Below are 12,216 nucleotides of genomic sequence, written 5' to 3'. Positions count from 1 at the left end.
CTCAACCATTGACGTCACGCACAAACGTCATCATACCTAGACGTTTTCAACCGGAAGTTTAGCGGGAAATTTAAAATTGCACTTTATAAGTTAACCCGGCCGTATTGGCATGTGTTGCAATGTTAAGATTTTATCATTGATATATAAACTATCAGACTGCGTGGTCGGTAGTAGTGGGTTTCAGTAGGCATTTAAGAACCCTTTACACAATCTAATTTCATTGACAACCTGGTTTGGTGAAGATAAGGTCCTTTTTTTTTCTTTAAAAAAAAATAAAAAATAAAATAAGATAAATAAATAAAAAACATTTTCTTGAATTAAAAATAAAGTAAAACAATATAAAGCACTTACATAAAAACTAGTAATTAATGAAAATGAGTCAAATTAACTGGTAAAGGTTAGTACTATTAGTGGACCAGCAGCACACACAATCATGTGTGCGTCACGGACTGTATCCCTTGCAGACTGTATTGTTATATATTGTAGGAATTAGAATATTAATAACAGAAGGAAACAACCCTTTTGTGTGAATGAGTGTGAATGAGTGTAAATGGGGGAGGGAGGTTTTTTTGGGTTGGTGCACTAACTGTGAGTGTATCTTGTGTTTTGTATGTTGATTTAATATAAACAATTCAAAAAACATACACACAAACATACATATACACATCTTGTACATATACATTCACTGTACAAACATACATATACACATACTGTACATATACAAGTACATATACATACATACACTCCTGCACATAATCACGTTTCATCAAACATAAATTAAAGTTGTATCCCTCACTGACAAAGCTTAACCCCTTGTTACTATAACAATCTACAAGGTTAATATACATTGCTTCTCTTTCTTTCCCTCCATTTTTCTGCTTTCTTTTGTATCTGTAGTTGTCATTATGTATATGAATTGTTGCATTTGAACAACTGTACTGTTGATAATCGAGGTAAATTATTGGTATTGTTCATTATCAATAGCGCTATTTCTATTGGTATTTGTATTGCTCGATCTGTAGTGTAATAATGTAGATTGTCATTTCTGTATTATTATTTATTTCGCTAACTGCTTCTTTGCTATCACTTTTATCATCATATTTGTACATATCCTATTTGCTGATGTTGCTCTATTGTTGTTGTTGTTGTTGTTATTGTTGTGTTTGCTGTTGTTGTTATTGTCTCTCTGTTGTTGTTATTGTCTCTCTGTCGTATCCCCCTTTTGTCCCCACAATTTCCCACTCTGTCTTCCTTTTTTTCTCTTTCTATCCCCTCCTGCTCCGGCCCGGCTGCACCAAATGATAATATAAATACATTTAATAAAGTCAAATACAAATAAGGCAACAAGAGAAGTATCCCACACTTCTCTTTTGTAAAGTACATTTGTACAGCCGATATTGGCATCTACATTAACTATATGATTTGCCTGAAAAGGTGGACAGGACCAAAAAAAAAAAAAAATCCTCATACTTTTGTTCTTAAAAACACAGACTTCTGCAAACGCTGGCCAAAGTGTAGAGTTCCAAAATTCCCCACTAAGCGTATGTGTGTGCACGGCACAAACGAAGACTTGTACTCCTCTGATGCTGTCGCGGTAGTGCGAGGTCATTTTCGAAGCCCAACAATACGGCCTTGCTAGCTTCAAACACATTATAAGAGGACTTACTGAATGTTTGAACGTAAACATGCTGCTGTTTTCACTCAACAGTGACAAAAAAAGACTCATCAAAATGGGCTTTGCGACGGTCTAATGACAGTCAGCTGTTTTGGATACGTTTGCTGTCAAAACTCCTGATGGAGACAACTTTGACAGGCAAAGCTTTTTGCTTTGTGTCATAAGAAAGGTGCAACATTATCTCATTTTAGTCCTTGTTTAACAACAGATCATGAATGAGCGACTAAAAAAACCCCATGATTTATCCTTCCTCCTAGTTAGTGTAAATACAATGACAACACTTCATTGCACATGTAAATCAAAATTGATAATTAAATGTGTGATAATTCCACGAGAGTTTTGCAGCGGTCCGTGTGCTTTTTTTGTTTATTTTTTGGTTTGAGTGTTAGATACCTTTTTACCTACATGCTGCCTCCTGCATATTGTGATCAAAACAAACCATGTTCCTGACATCTACAAAGCAATTAGCTACCTGCTGCCACCTACTGATATGGAAGAGTATTACACGGTTACTCTGCTGAGCTTTGCGGATTATAATTACTGGTTTGCAAAAAATATTTGTAACCCAATTAGGTGAAATTACATAATTTGAAAAACACTGAAATAGAGAGTAGATCCAGCAGAAAATATACATTATAGACACAGAGAGGTAGCTAACATAGAAGGTGTCAGGTAATAGATATCATCTATTGCTGTATGGCGAGTGATTATACAGCTGCATGGAGTGTGGAATGAAGGAGTTCTTGAATCGAATCGACAGGTGAGTGTTTGGTGGCGTTCTCCTCCCGTGAGACAACATGGCTTCAACGAAACAGATGCAGTTACATATTCGCTCGAGGTGAAATGTGCTCTCTCAAGAATTTGCTGGGTTTTTTTGTTCTGTTTTTCAGTGCAAGGACACATCCATAGCCCAACATAACAAAACATATTTTAGACTCCAAAAAAGGGTTGTACGGTATACGGTTATTAGTATAGTACCACAATACTAATGAATCATTTTCGGTACAATACTGTCTACTACACACCGTAGCTCACCGGCATCAAAATGTAAACAAACGCCATTGGTGGATCTACACCTGACATCTACTGTAATGATATCAAGTACAGGCACGTATCTAGTTGATACTATTATGATATTTTTTGGCATCACAACATCTTATTTTGTTTTTTTTAAATGTATATTATGTTTATAATCTCAGGAAATATGTCCGTGGACACATGAGGACTTTGAATATGACCAATGTATGATCCTGTAACTACTTGGTATCGGATTGATACCCAAATTTGTGGTATCATCCAAAACTAGTGTATAGTATCAAACAACAGAAGAATAAGTGATTATTACATTTTAACAGAAGTGTAGATAGAACATGTTACAAGAGAAAGTAAGCAGATATTAACAGTAAATGAACAAGTACATTAATAATTAATGTTCTACCACTTGTCCTTAATGTTGACAAAATAATAGAATGATAAATGACATAACATGTTACTGCATATGTCAGCAGACTAATTACACTGCAAAAACTGAAATCTAAGTAAGATTAAATATCTCAAATAAGGGTGATATTTGCTTATTTTTTGTCTGATAAGATAATTCTTCTCACTAAGCAGATTTTATGTTAGAGTGTTTTACTTGTTTTAAGGGTTTTGGTTGTAAATTATCTCAGTAAGATATTACAGCTTGTTGCTGAGATTTTATGACCTATATTGAGTAAAACATGCTTGAAACTAGAATATCAACTGTTGCAAAGCTGTGTCATCAACACTCACAAGTATAAAACTACTTTTTTAAAGTAATAATTTCTTACTTCAAGCATAAACAAAAAAATATTATGTCAAGAAAATGGCACTTAATTTAAGAATATTTTTCAACATATTGAGCAAAAAGGTCTCTTTTTTTTCTACCAAGAAAAGTGCACTTGTTATTAGTGAAAATATACTTATTTTAAGGTATTTTTGGGTTCATTGAGGTTTGCTAATTTGACTTGTTTTGGAAAGTCTTGACAAGCCGAATTGTCTTGTTCTATTTGCAGATAATTTTGCTTAGTTCAAATAAAATATACCTAATTTATTTTTATCTTTTTCTTGTTTTTGAACACTGACGTTTTGCAGTGTAGGAGCCTTTGTTTGTTTACTTACTGCTAAAAGACAAGTTGTCTAGTATGTTCACTATTTTATTTAAGGACTAAATTGCAATAATAAACATTTTTAATGTACCATATGATGTTTTTGTTAAAATAAAGCCAATAATGCAATTTTTTGTGGTCCTCTTTATTTAAAAAAGTACTGAATAGTATAGAAAAGTATCGAGACAATTTTAGTATCGTTACCGGTACCAAAATATTGGTATCGTTACAACACTACTCCAAAGTAACACAGAACACACCGGAAATCTACGATCAATTCCAAACCTGGATCGAGGCAAATGTGGCTCAGGTGCATGAAAATGGTAAATGCGTTGTTGCTGATGATGATTTAATGTGTCAATTTGTCAGTAACAATATAATAGACGGCATTTCACTCCTATCTGGACAGCCAGATGACAATGTAAATCATACAGATTAACCAATTTAATGCCTGAACTGACATTTGGTGACAATGTCAGATGTAGACTGGCATGCCATAAAAAAGGCGTTTTACTCACAAATGTGTCTACAGTGTGAATGAACGGGAATAGCGGGGTTCATATTGCAGACGTGTTGGTACTGCATGCATAACTCCCCGCGATTAGATGTTAAGTCATCAGTGTCACATGATTCCATCTGTCACACAAATAAGCTCTAAGTGTCAGAGCCAATGAGCTTACAGATGGAAACATGTCTGCATGTCAATGAGGGACGATTGCGACGGTATTGCATCAAATTCATGCGCACTGCCAAATACTTCATTTCAGCTCCAAATGGAAGTCAAGGGACTGTAACAATTCACTGAGAAAATAAAGTAGTTCCGTTTCCTCTTGTGACCCTTTATTAGGCAAGGAGCCATGGTTGGTAAAACATAGGTAACCTTTGGGCCCTAAACAATATTATTTTGTGGCCCTATTTTGGTCTTTAATATTATTTATTGATGATTATTATTAGACTCCTGAAGGGTCCCTACTCCTCCCTAAACCAAACATGACTGCCCCACATACTTACTCAGTATGTTTACATGCAGTAAACAACTAATTATATACCAAATTTGGTTGAAACTAGATTTGTAAAATACATATAATTTAATAAGGCTTTTAATTGATTTTGTATGGGAAATTGTTTTTTTTTATTACTTTTGTTTCTTGATAATCTGATTAATGTAGGATTATCATTATTATAATCATACAGTGCATTTGGAAAGTATTGACAGCGCTTCACTTTTTCCACATTTTGTTTTGTTACTGTGAAGTGAAGTGAAGTGAAGTGAATTATATTTATATAGCGCTTTTCTCTAGTGACTCAAAGCGCTTTTACATAGTGAAACCCAATATCTAAGTTACATTTAAACCAGTGTGGGTGGCACTGGGAGCAGGTGGGTAAAGTGTCTTGCCCAAGGACACAACGGCATTAACTAGGATGGCGTAAGCGGTGATCGAACCTGGAACCCTCAAGTTGCCGGCACGGCCACTCTACCAACCGAGCTATACCGCCCCCACTGTTATGTGTACAGGAGGAAGGAAACAGCACAGACAGGAGAGACGTCGTTTAACTCTATGTTTAATTATTATATACACACAATATATAATAATCAGAAATGAAGTTTGTGAACTAATCCAAAAGTGTATTTTGTGTGACTATGTGTGGGAATTAATTGCTGAGTGTTACCGGAGTGTTGAGCGAGAGGCGAAGTCCAAAAGGGGCAGGGCAGGCACGTAGGTCCGTGAGATAGGCAGGAAGTCGGGGGCGATAGAGAGGCGTCAAAGGTCCGTGTCCAGGCGGGAGGTCGAAATCCAAGAGGCAGTCAGGGAAGCAGAGGGAACACGGGGAGACGAGATGCACAGCTCGTGACGCGGGAACGGAGGTCTGCTGTTGGAACGACAAGGAGGACACGAGACGATAAACACGATGGGGGAGAAAACACAAAAAGCAAAAGAGTGCGCATAGAGCTGACGTGTGGGCTTACTGTAGTAAACAGGTAGCTACGTTCTGGCGCGGGATAGCAGGTTGTCCTGGCGTATGAAGGCAGGTCCTCTGATCAGTGACAGGTGCGCAGATTGCTGGTGATGGATTGCAGCTGCTTGCTGCAGTCGGACTGATGCGCGCCCGGCTCAGCGCAGCGCACACATGAATGCGCACTGACTTGCGCTCGGGCCGTGACAGTTACAGCTTTATGCCAAAATGGAATTAATTCATTCTTGTCCTTAAATTTCTACACACAATACCCCATTATGACATTGTGAAAAGGTTTTTTTTTTAGAACATTTTGCAGATTTATTTGGAAAAACAACAACTATGTTATCCCATGTACATCAGTATTCACAAGCTTTGCTCAATACTTTGTTGATGCACCTTTGGCAGCAATTACAGCCTCAAGTCTTTTTGAACACAATGCCACAAGCTTGGCACACCTGTCTTTGGGTAGTTTGGCTCATTCTTCTGTGCAGCACCTCTCAAGGTCCATCAGATTGGATGGGACCTGTCGGTGCCCAGTCATTTTCAGATCTCTCCAGATATGTTCAATTGGATTCAAGTCTGGGTTCTGCCTGGGCCACCCAAGGACATTTACAGAGTTGTCCTGAAGCCATTATTTTGATATCTTGGCTGTGTGCTTAGAGTTGTTGCCTTGCTGAAAGTTGAACCGTCGCCCAAGTCTGAGTTCAAGAGGGCTCTGAAGCACGTTTTCATCCAGAATGTATCTGTACATTGCTGCATTCATCTTTCCTTCTATCCTGACTAGTCTCCCAGTTCATTCTTCTGATAAGCATCCCCACAGCATGATGCTGCACCACCATGCTCCAGTGTTGTGATGGTATGATGATGATGAGCGGTGCCTGGTTTCCTGCAAACATGACGCCTGGCATTCACACCAAAGACTTCAATCTTTGTCTCATCAGACCTGCTAATTTTGTTTCTCATAGACAGAGTCTTTCAGGTGCATTTTGAAAAACATTTACTAAGAAATGGCTTCAGTCTGGCTACTGTACCATACAGGCCTGATTGGTGAATTGCTGCAGAGATGGTTGTCCTTCTGGAAGGTTCTCCTCTTTCCACAGAGAAATGTTTTAGCTCTGACAGAGTGACCATCGGGTTCTTGGTCACCTCATGACTAAGACCCTTCTCCCCTGATTGCTCAGTTTTGACAGCTGGCCAGCTCTAGGAAGAATTCTGGTGGTTCAAAACTTTTTCTATTTACAGATGATGAAGGCCTTGGTCTGGGACTTTCAAGGCAGCAGATATTTTTCTGTACCTTTCATTCATGCCGTGAGACAATCCTGTTCCAGAGGTCTACAAGCAATTCCTTTGACTTCATTCTTGGTTTGTGCTGTGGTGATGGACCTTATATAGAGAGAGTTGTGTGCTTTTCCAAATCATGTCAAACCAACTGAATTTACCACAGGTGAAGTCCAAATAAGTTTTAGGAACATCTCAAGGATGATCAAATGAAACAAGATGCCCCTCAGCTCATGTTTGTGCTTCATGGCAAATGCTGTAAATTCTTATGTAATTTAGATTTCTTGGTTTTTATTTTCATAAATTTACACATAATTGTATCAAAATAATTTGCACCTTTTTTTAATGGGGTATTGTGTGTAGAATTTTGAGGACAGAAATGCAATTATTCAATTTTGGAAAAAGGCTGTAACAAACAATGTGGAAAAAGTAAAGCGCTGTGAATACTTTCCGGATGCACATATCCTAACCTAGTATAATGACCTCTCTGTTTCAAACTTTAATTTAGGTTCCTTGAATGCACTACAGTTATGTGCTATGGGATACTAAAGTAAAACGTAAACATAACTTTGTCCGATGCTGCCACAAATGGATTTTTACTACTCTTCTGTCAACTAACCCTGGTTCCCAAATGTTGGCGCTGTGTGTGAATGCATTTTTGTGATGCTTATGTTGAGTGAACAGTCAAGTGTTCTATGCCGGATTTGCCACGACCGAAAGGAATGAACCATTTTGTAGTTTTGCAAGATTTTTTTGCTTACAACTTGTTGTACTTGCTGTAGTAGTGTGCTTAACGCATTATACGGTATGGAAGTTGTTGTTTTTTCTGTCATCAATATTATAGACATTATTATTATGACTTTTATAGTACAAATCAATCAGATAGTGTTATGATGCAACTTCAGTGTGAACTCTCTCGCGCTCCATTCGCATAATGACGAGTAATGATGATGCTTATCATAAACGTCATCATTATTCACCGAAATCGAAGGATACAAAATAAATAGGTAAATTAGCAGAAACAGGCGGAAATAATGTTTTAAAAACTCACATCAATCAATGTTCCACCACTGATCGCCAACACATTGAGGCAAATGTACCCAAAACTGCTGGAGACATCTTCTTTCATAATCTTATCCGCGGTTCAGAAAATATTGACTTTGATTGCATAGAATCCTTGAAATTGCCACAAATGCGCCACTACTGAGACGACTAGAACTGAAGCATGTCCACTTCCGAGTTTACTTCCTTTACGACATCATGGCACCATGTCTGTATTTGGGTCAGTTTGCATTCACATTGGAGTCTGGATACATTTTTTTTGTAATGTGAACAACTACATAAAAAGATCAGATTTGACCAAAACAATCTGACTTGTACATCCTACCCTGCAGTGTTGTGAACACACTAGGTTGTTCGGTATACCGGTACTAATAAAGTACTGCGATACTAATTGATTGAAATCGGATACATTTATCCATAGTTTAGTTTTTATTACTTACTAAAAATTGTATTGTTCTTAAATCACAAACCAGGATTGGCAACCATGAATCATGAAGCATTTAATTTAATGTAAATAAAGCGTTTTTATTATATTCTAATCTAATCCTTGATTATGGCAGACTATATGTAATATGGACAATTGTAAATTGTTCTTTGAGTGCAACAAGAAAAACACAATGTGTTTAATGCCCTTTAATTTAATTTATAACATTCTAAAATTGTTCTCTGAGTGCAATAGGAAACATATGTTTATTGTATTGCAAAATGTTCTGTTATATTAAAGCCAAAATGTACACGTTTTCGTAGTTCCTTTATTTGGAAAAGTATCAAAGTATCGATATACATTTTGGTACCGGTACCGATACCAAATTATTGGTATCGGGACAACCCTAGAACACACTAAACGTGGCCTTAATGCTGCTGCTGTCTTGCTTGATCTTGCTAAGGTAACAATGAAATCATGGACTGGATTATCAGTATAGTAATGTGGGCGTTATTGATGGAACGGATTTGATAATAATTGCTGACAAAGGTTCTTCAAATGATTTTTAATCATACTGAATAAAGACAGGTTTTATTATTATCTATTTAAACTCATATCCCTGCATATTTATATTGAATTTTTCTGCAATTGTTTGTAAAAAAAACAACAAAAATGTTGGAAGAGCTTAGGGGCCTGCTCCAAACTGTTCCCACAGGGTTGGGAGCATGGATTGTCCAAAATATTTTGGTATCCTGGAGCATTCAAAGTTCCTTAGTACTGCGTACTGTACGTGGGCTAATTGGAAGGTCACATGAAGTTTGGAGCTCTGTAGCAACTGGCTGTGCAGAAAGTCGGCGACCTCTTTGCACTATGTGCTTCAGTATCCGCTGACCCCTCTCGGTCAGTTTACGTGGCCTTACACTTCGTGGCTGAGTTGCTGTTGTTCCCAAACTCTTCCATTTTCTTATAATAAAGCCAACAGTTGACTTTGGAATCTTTAGGAGCGAGGACATTTCACGACTGGATTTGTTGCACAGGTGGCATCCTATGACAGTTCCACGCTGGAAATCACTGAGCTCCTGAGAGCGGCCCATTCTTTCACAAATGTTTGTAGAAACAGTCTCCAATACCTAAGTGGTTGATTTTATCCAAGTGATTAGGACACCGGATTCTGATCACTTGGATGGGTGGCCAAATACTTTTGGCAATATAGTGTCTATTATAGGCCCAACGTAGCCAATGCTCAGAAGTGTGGGGCTCTTGAGATTTGAGAACATTTGACATGTACATTTGTGACATTATAGCCAATGGCTGATTTCCATTTCGAGTGCCGGGGCAAGTTGATGTTCAAAGTCGGACAAACACATTCAAAACAGGTACACAGATTAACAATATAAAACATGTAAAATTCCAAGATTTAGGTGCAACACATGCTGCTGTAAACACGCATTGTCATACATTTACCTTTTGCGTTTTATGAATACATAAAACAATTGATAAAATACACCTTTCATAGTATACACTTTCATTTATACCAGTAGCCTATCGATCATGATTCCAGTTTTGGTTTACAAGCAGCCAATTTTTCAACAAAGTCGTCAAAAAGCAGTCTCCTTGAACCACATCTTTATGCAATATATCGTCTGAGGTGCACATCAGCTGGTACAAAAAACTATTTAGTAAGTATCTGACCTGTAAGATGTTCTCTCATCTTGTTGCTCGTGCCATCACTTTGATTAAAAAAAATAATACATCGAAAAAAGACTATAGAATTGAAGAAAGAACTTGTAGCAAAGTTTGAAGATCTGGATGGAAAAATAAAACTCTGTTAAAACGGCACGCCTGGCTCTTCTGACGTGATATCCGTGGAACGGGTAGGGATCGACTCCCACATCTGGCGCCCAATTGTGGGTCCAGATGTGGAAGTCGATCCCAGCTGTGTCTCGCCATCCCGCACATGCCCCGCCCATTGCTGATGGTGCTCCGCCCTCGACACCATTGCCAGAGGCGGTGACCTTTGCTCCTGCAGGCGCGCTGACGCACTTCCCTCCACAATAGTCTTTTGTCAAAAAATGTTTGTATTAATGGGAAAATTCAAAAAATGATATTTCCCAAAATTAGTTGCAGAGTAGAATATTTGAGGTTTGGCTATTAATAATCAATAATTCATGGCAACATGGATTTTGATTCAATAGATGCAAATATGTTTACAGTGCCTACTAGAAGTAGAATGAGAAAGAAATCAGCAAAACTTGGTTGAATTTGTTGAATTCACACAAGTCTATTATATATATCCACCATGTTATACATAACTGCCCAAGATCATTTTCATTGCATTTCAGAGGTTTTATGGCAGTTCAGAATTAGAATCAGAAATACTTTATTAATCCCCGAGGGGAAATGAAGATTTTCAGCACAATCCCATTCAAGATCAGACAAACATTACAGGGAGATAGAACAGGATCGCTGACGAGTCTGCCAACTTCCGGCGCCCCTTTCAAAAAAGGTGAGAAACAGGTAAACGCTGAGCCTGGGGCCTTGGAGAGGGGGTCCAGACTGAGGCCAAGGAAGAAGAATAAAACCTCTTAGCCATAGCACACATACGCATGTGTATAAGGGGGAAACATCAAAGGACATTAAAGACATTATAAGAGCAGAGGTTATACAACCAGCCATTTCTACATACAGCTACAAAAGTAAAAACAAATAAACAAAAAAAACATATACACTGTGCTGGTCTCTGTGGTGTTCCACGCCATCATCATCCACGCCCTTGTTTAGGTTACCATGTCAACTTATTAGTTTCACCTGTCATGTGTTTGGACTCACGCACCTGTCACTAATCATGGCATTATTATTTAACCTGTAGTTGCCAGTTAGTCGACCTGGCGACATCACTCTGTTTGTGCTCTGTTTATGCCATAGCTCTTGATACCATAGTTTATGCTGCTCTTTTCACGTCACAGTAAGTGTTTTTTTTTGGTTTCATGCCCATAGTCTGTCTAAGAGTTAGCTTTTGTTTCCATACGCTAAGTTTGTGTCTCCGTCTTGTGCGCGCTTTTTGTTTTTAATTTTCTGAGTAGAGATTAAATCATGTATTTACCTGCAAGCCTTGTCCGGACCTGTTCGTTTGCACCACGGGAAAACATTCCTCGCAGCGAGCGGCGAAATCCTTGCAGTAAGGTGCATCATGGTCCACGCCATGACAACATTATAATCCAAAACACAATGGCAAAACTTTACCTTATAACTAGACATGTCCGATAATATATCGACCTGTCGATATTATCGGCCGATAAATGCTTTAAAATGTAATATCGGAAATTATCGGTATTGGTTTCAACCTCCCGATTTTCGGGGCAACCATTCTCCCGAATTTCTCCCGATTTCCACTCGGACAACAATATTGGGGGCGCGTTTAAAGGCACTGCCTTTAGCGTCCTCTACAATCTGTCGTCACGTCCGCTTTTTCTCCATACAAACAGCGTCCCGGCCCAGTCGCATAATATATTCGGCTTTTACACTCTCATAAGTGAATGCAAAGCATACTTGATCAACAGCCATACAGGTCACACTGAGGGTGTCCGTATGAACAACTTTAACACTGTTACAAATATGCGCCACACTGTGAACCCACACCAAATAAGAATGACAAACACATTTCGGGAGAACATCCACACCGTAACGCA

This window comes from Entelurus aequoreus, linkage group LG13 (genome assembly GCF_033978785.1).
Source record: "Entelurus aequoreus isolate RoL-2023_Sb linkage group LG13, RoL_Eaeq_v1.1, whole genome shotgun sequence".
Classification (NCBI taxonomy): domain Eukaryota; kingdom Metazoa; phylum Chordata; class Actinopteri; order Syngnathiformes; family Syngnathidae; genus Entelurus; species Entelurus aequoreus.
The sequence above is the reverse complement of the archived record's forward strand: the minus strand, read 5'-3'. Positions refer to the sequence as shown.